We start from the raw sequence: 7,128 nt of genomic DNA on the forward strand, positions 1-7,128 counted from the left end.
CCGGGTGCCCCTGCCCCGGGGACCCGGGCTTAATTCTCCTCCGGCCACCAGGTCAACCCGGTTCCTGCCCCCGCGGGCTGGGGCCGGGCGGACCCCGCTCCGTCCGGGTGCCCCTGCCCCGGGGCCCCGGGCTTAATTCTCCTCCGGCCACCAGGTCAACCCGGTTCCTACCCCCGCGGGCTGGGGCCGGGCGGACCCCGCTCCGTCCGGGTGCCCCTGCCCCGCGGCCCCGGGCTTAATTCTCCTCCGGCCACCAGGTCAACCCGGTTCCTGCCCCCGCGGGCTGTGGCCGGGCGGACCCCGCTCCGTCCGGGTGCCCCTGCCCCGCGGCCCCGGGCTTAATTCTCCTCCGGCCACCAGGTCAACCCGGTTCCTGCCCCCGCGGGCTGGGGCCGGGCGGACCCCGCTCCGTCCGGGTGCCCCTGCCCCGGGGCCCCGGGCTTAATTCTCCTCCGGCCACCAGGTCAACCCGGTTCCTGCCCCCGCGGGCTGGGGCCGGGCGGACCCCGCTCCGTCCGGGTGCCCCTGCCCCGGGCTTAATACTCCTCCGGCCACCAGGTCAACCCGGTTCCTGCCCCCGCGGGCTGGGGCCGGGCGGACCCCGCTCCGTCCGGGTGCCCCTGCCCCGGGCTTAATACTCCTCCGGCCACCAGGTCAACCCGGTTCCTGCCCCCGCGGGCTGTGGCCGGGCGGACCCCGCTCCGTCCGGGTGCCCCTGCCCCGGGGCCCCGGGCTTAATTCTCCTCCGGCCACCAGGTCAACCCGGTTCCTGCCCCCGCGGGCTGGGGCCGGGCGGACCCCGCTCCGTCCGGGTGCCCCTGCCCCGGGGCCCCGGGCTTAATTCTCCTCCGGCCACCAGGTCAACCCGGTTCCTGCCCCCGCGGGCTGGGGCCGGGCGGACCCCGCTCCGTCCGGGTGCCCCTGCCCCGGGCTTAATACTCCTCCGGCCACCAGGTCAACCCGGTTCCTGCCCCCGCGGGCTGGGGCCGGGCGGACCCCGCTCCGTCCGGGTGCCCCTGCCCCGGGCTTAATACTCCTCCGGCCACCAGGTCAACCCGGTTCCTGCCCCCGCGGGCTGTGGCCGGGCGGACCCCGCTCCGTCCGGGTGCCCCTGCCCCGGGCTTAATACTCCTCCGGCCACCAGGTCAACCCGGTTCCTGCCCTCGCGGGCTGGGGCCGGGCGGACCCCGCTCCGTCCGGGTGCCCCTGCTCCGGGGCCCCGGGCTTAATTCTCCTCCGGCCACCAGGTCAACCCGGTTCCTGCCCCCGCGGGCTGTGGCCGGGCGGACCCCGCTCCGTCCGGGTGCCCCTGCCCCGGGGACCCGGGCTTAATTCTCCTCCGGCCACCAGGTCAACCCGGTTCCTGCCCCCGCGGGCTGGGGCCGGGCGGACCCCGCTCCGTCCGTGTGCCCCTGCCCCGGGGCCCCGGGCTTAATTCTCCTCCGGCCACCAGGTCAACCCGGTTCCTGCCCCCGCGGGCTGGGGCCGGGCGGACCCCGCTCCGTCCGGGTGCCCCTGCCCCGGGGCCCCGGGCTTAATTCTCCTCCGGCCACCAGGTCAACCCGGTTCCTGCCCCCGCGGGCTGGGGCCGGGCGGACCACGCTCCGTCCGGGTGCCCCTGCCCCGGGGCCCCGGGCTTAATTCTCCTCCGGCCACCAGGTCAACCCGGTTCCTGCCCCCGCGGGCTGGGGCCGGGCGGACCCCGCTCCGTCCGGGTGCCCCTGCCCCGGGGCCCCGGGCTTAATTCTCCTCCGGCCACCAGGTCAACCCGGTTCCTGCCCCCGCGGGCTGTGGCCGGGCGGACCCCGCTCCGTCCGGGTGCCCCTGCCCCGGGCTTAATTCTCCTCCGGCCACCAGGTCAACCCGGTTCCTGCCCCCGCGGGCTGGGGCCGGGCGGACCCCGCTCCGTCCGGGTGCCCCTGCCCCGGGGCCCCGGGCTTAATTCTCCTCCGGCCACCAGGTCAACCCGGTTCCTGCCCCCGCGGGCTGGGGCCGGGCGGACCCCGCTCCGTCCGGGTGCCCCTGCCCCGGGCTTAATACTCCTCCGGCCACCAGGTCAACCCGGTTCCTGCCCCCGCGGGCTGGGGCCGGGCGGACCCCGCTCCGTCCGGGTGCCCCTGCCCCGGGGCCCCGGGCTTAATACTCCTCCGGCCACCAGGTCAACCCGGTTCCTGCCCCCGCGGGCTGGGGCCGGGCGGACCCCGCTCCGTCCGGGTGCCCCTGCCCCGGGGCCCCGGGCTTAATACTCCTCCGGCCACCAGGTCAACCCGGTTCCTGCCCCCGCGGGCTGGGGCCGGGCGGACCCCGCTCCGTCCGGGTGCCCCTGCCCCGGGGCCCCGGGCTTAATTCTCCTCCGGCCACCAGGTCAACCCGGTTCCTGCCCCCGCGGGCTGGGGCCGGGCGGACCCCGCTCCGTCCGGGTGCCCCTGCCCCGGGCTTAATACTCCTCCGGCCACCAGGTCAACCCGGTTCCTGCCCCCGCGGGCTGGGGCCGGGCGGACCCCGCTCCGTCCGGGTGCCCCTGCCCCGGGCTTAATACTCCTCCGGCCACCAGGTCAACCCGGTTCCTGCCCCCGCGGGCTGTGGCCGGGCGGACCCCGCTCCGTCCGGGTGCCCCTGCCCCGGGGCCCCGGGCTTAATACTCCTCCGGCCACCAGGTCAACCCGGTTCCTGCCCCCGCGGGCTGGGGCCGGGCGGACCCCGCTCCGTCCGTGTGCCCCTGCCCCGGGGCCCCGGGCTTAATTCTCCTCCGGCCACCAGGTCAACCCGGTTCCTGCCCCCGCGGGCTGGGGCCGGGCGGACCCCGCTCCGTCCGGGTGCCCCTGCCCCGGGGCCCCGGGCTTAATTCTCCTCCGGCCACCAGGTCAACCCGGTTCCTGCCCCCGCGGGCTGGGGCCGGGCGGACCACGCTCCGTCCGGGTGCCCCTGCCCCGGGGCCCCGGGCTTAATTCTCCTCCGGCCACCAGGTCAACCCGGTTCCTGCCCCCGCGGGCTGGGGCCGGGCGGACCCCGCTCCGTCCGGGTGCCCCTGCCCCGGGGCCCCGGGCTTAATTCTCCTCCGGCCACCAGGTCAACCCGGTTCCTGCCCCCGCGGGCTGTGGCCGGGCGGACCCCGCTCCGTCCGGGTGCCCCTGCCCCGGGCTTAATTCTCCTCCGGCCACCAGGTCAACCCGGTTCCTGCCCCCGCGGGCTGGGGCCGGGCGGACCCCGCTCCGTCCGGGTGCCCCTGCCCCGGGGCCCCGGGCTTAATTCTCCTCCGGCCACCAGGTCAACCCGGTTCCTGCCCCCGCGGGCTGGGGCCGGGCGGACCCCGCTCCGTCCGGGTGCCCCTGCCCCGGGCTTAATACTCCTCCGGCCACCAGGTCAACCCGGTTCCTGCCCCCGCGGGCTGGGGCCGGGCGGACCCCGCTCCGTCCGGGTGCCCCTGCCCCGGGGCCCCGGGCTTAATACTCCTCCGGCCACCAGGTCAACCCGGTTCCTGCCCCCGCGGGCTGGGGCCGGGCGGACCCCGCTCCGTCCGGGTGCCCCTGCCCCGGGGCCCCGGGCTTAATACTCCTCCGGCCACCAGGTCAACCCGGTTCCTGCCCCCGCGGGCTGGGGCCGGGCGGACCCCGCTCCGTCCGGGTGCCCCTGCCCCGGGGCCCCGGGCTTAATTCTCCTCCGGCCACCAGGTCAACCCGGTTCCTGCCCCCGCGGGCTGGGGCCGGGCGGACCCCGCTCCGTCCGGGTGCCCCTGCCCCGGGCTTAATACTCCTCCGGCCACCAGGTCAACCCGGTTCCTGCCCCCGCGGGCTGGGGCCGGGCGGACCCCGCTCCGTCCGGGTGCCCCTGCCCCGGGCTTAATACTCCTCCGGCCACCAGGTCAACCCGGTTCCTGCCCCCGCGGGCTGTGGCCGGGCGGACCCCGCTCCGTCCGGGTGCCCCTGCCCCGGGGCCCCGGGCTTAATTCTCCTCCGGCCACCAGGTCAACCCGGTTCCTGCCCCCGCGGGCTGGGGCCGGGCGGACCCCGCTCCGTCCGGGTGCCCCTGCCCCGGGGCCCCGGGCTTAATTCTCCTCCGGCCACCAGGTCAACCCGGTTCCTGCCCCCGCGGGCTGGGGCCGGGCGGACCCCGCTCCGTCCGGGTGCCCCTGCCCCGGGCTTAATACTCCTCCGGCCACCAGGTCAACCCGGTTCCTGCCCCCGCGGGCTGGGGCCGGGCGGACCCCGCTCCGTCCGGGTGCCCCTGCCCCGGGCTTAATACTCCTCCGGCCACCAGGTCAACCCGGTTCCTGCCCCCGCGGGCTGTGGCCGGGCGGACCCCGCTCCGTCCGGGTGCCCCTGCCCCGGGCTTAATACTCCTCCGGCCACCAGGTCAACCCGGTTCCTGCCCCCGCGGGCTGGGGCCGGGCGGACCCCGCTCCGTCCGGGTGCCCCTGCCCCGGGGCCCCGGGCTTAATTCTCCTCCGGCCACCAGGTCAACCCGGTTCCTGCCCCCGCGGGCTGTGGCCGGGCGGACCCCGCTCCGTCCGGGTGCCCCTGCCCCGGGGACCCGGGCTTAATTCTCCTCCGGCCACCAGGTCAACCCGGTTCCTGCCCCCGCGGGCTGGGGCCGGGCGGACCCCGCTCCGTCCGGGTGCCCCTGCCCCGGGGCCCCGGGCTTAATTCTCCTCCGGCCACCAGGTCAACCCGGTTCCTACCCCCGCGGGCTGGGGCCGGGCGGACCCCGCTCCGTCCGGGTGCCCCTGCCCCGCGGCCCCGGGCTTAATTCTCCTCCGGCCACCAGGTCAACCCGGTTCCTGCCCCCGCGGGCTGTGGCCGGGCGGACCCCGCTCCGTCCGGGTGCCCCTGCCCCGCGGCCCCGGGCTTAATTCTCCTCCGGCCACCAGGTCAACCCGGTTCCTGCCCCCGCGGGCTGGGGCCGGGCGGACCCCGCTCCGTCCGGGTGCCCCTGCCCCGGGGCCCCGGGCTTAATTCTCCTCCGGCCACCAGGTCAACCCGGTTCCTGCCCCCGCGGGCTGGGGCCGGGCGGACCCCGCTCCGTCCGGGTGCCCCTGCCCCGGGCTTAATACTCCTCCGGCCACCAGGTCAACCCGGTTCCTGCCCCCGCGGGCTGGGGCCGGGCGGACCCCGCTCCGTCCGGGTGCCCCTGCCCCGGGCTTAATACTCCTCCGGCCACCAGGTCAACCCGGTTCCTGCCCCCGCGGGCTGTGGCCGGGCGGACCCCGCTCCGTCCGGGTGCCCCTGCCCCGGGGCCCCGGGCTTAATTCTCCTCCGGCCACCAGGTCAACCCGGTTCCTGCCCCCGCGGGCTGGGGCCGGGCGGACCCCGCTCCGTCCGGGTGCCCCTGCCCCGGGGCCCCGGGCTTAATTCTCCTCCGGCCACCAGGTCAACCCGGTTCCTGCCCCCGCGGGCTGGGGCCGGGCGGACCCCGCTCCGTCCGGGTGCCCCTGCCCCGGGCTTAATACTCCTCCGGCCACCAGGTCAACCCGGTTCCTGCCCCCGCGGGCTGGGGCCGGGCGGACCCCGCTCCGTCCGGGTGCCCCTGCCCCGGGCTTAATACTCCTCCGGCCACCAGGTCAACCCGGTTCCTGCCCCCGCGGGCTGTGGCCGGGCGGACCCCGCTCCGTCCGGGTGCCCCTGCCCCGGGCTTAATACTCCTCCGGCCACCAGGTCAACCCGGTTCCTGCCCCCGCGGGCTGGGGCCGGGCGGACCCCGCTCCGTCCGGGTGCCCCTGCCCCGGGGCCCCGGGCTTAATTCTCCTCCGGCCACCAGGTCAACCCGGTTCCTGCCCCCGCGGGCTGTGGCCGGGCGGACCCCGCTCCGTCCGGGTGCCCCTGCCCCGGGGACCCGGGCTTAATTCTCCTCCGGCCACCAGGTCAACCCGGTTCCTGCCCCCGCGGGCTGGGGCCGGGCGGACCCCGCTCCGTCCGTGTGCCCCTGCCCCGGGGCCCCGGGCTTAATTCTCCTCCGGCCACCAGGTCAACCCGGTTCCTGCCCCCGCGGGCTGGGGCCGGGCGGACCCCGCTCCGTCCGGGTGCCCCTGCCCCGGGGCCCCGGGCTTAATTCTCCTCCGGCCACCAGGTCAACCCGGTTCCTGCCCCCGCGGGCTGGGGCCGGGCGGACCACGCTCCGTCCGGGTGCCCCTGCCCCGGGGCCCCGGGCTTAATTCTCCTCCGGCCACCAGGTCAACCCGGTTCCTGCCCCCGCGGGCTGGGGCCGGGCGGACCCCGCTCCGTCCGGGTGCCCCTGCCCCGGGGCCCCGGGCTTAATTCTCCTCCGGCCACCAGGTCAACCCGGTTCCTGCCCCCGCGGGCTGTGGCCGGGCGGACCCCGCTCCGTCCGGGTGCCCCTGCCCCGGGCTTAATTCTCCTCCGGCCACCAGGTCAACCCGGTTCCTGCCCCCGCGGGCTGGGGCCGGGCGGACCCCGCTCCGTCCGGGTGCCCCTGCCCCGGGCTTAATACTCCTCCGGCCACCAGGTCAACCCGGTTCCTGCCCCCGCGGGCTGTGGCCGGGCGGACCCCGCTCCGTCCGGGTGCCCCTGCCCCGGGGCCCCGGGCTTAATACTCCTCCGGCCACCAGGTCAACCCGGTTCCTGCCCCCGCGGGCTGGGGCCGGGCGGACCCCGCTCCGTCCGTGTGCCCCTGCCCCGGGGCCCCGGGCTTAATTCTCCTCCGGCCACCAGGTCAACCCGGTTCCTGCCCCCGCGGGCTGGGGCCGGGCGGACCCCGCTCCGTCCGGGTGCCCCTGCCCCGGGGCCCCGGGCTTAATTCTCCTCCGGCCACCAGGTCAACCCGGTTCCTGCCCCCGCGGGCTGGGGCCGGGCGGACCACGCTCCGTCCGGGTGCCCCTGCCCCGGGGCCCCGGGCTTAATTCTCCTCCGGCCACCAGGTCAACCCGGTTCCTGCCCCCGCGGGCTGGGGCCGGGCGGACCCCGCTCCGTCCGGGTGCCCCTGCCCCGGGGCCCCGGGCTTAATTCTCCTCCGGCCACCAGGTCAACCCGGTTCCTGCCCCCGCGGGCTGTGGCCGGGCGGACCCCGCTCCGTCCGGGTGCCCCTGCCCCGGGCTTAATTCTCCTCCGGCCACCAGGTCAACCCGGTTCCTGCCCCCGCGGGCTGGGGCCGGGCGGACCCCGCTCCGTCCGGGTG

This window comes from Lepidochelys kempii, unplaced genomic scaffold, assembly GCF_965140265.1.
Source record: "Lepidochelys kempii isolate rLepKem1 unplaced genomic scaffold, rLepKem1.hap2 scaffold_68, whole genome shotgun sequence".
NCBI lineage: Eukaryota > Metazoa > Chordata > Testudines > Cheloniidae > Lepidochelys > Lepidochelys kempii.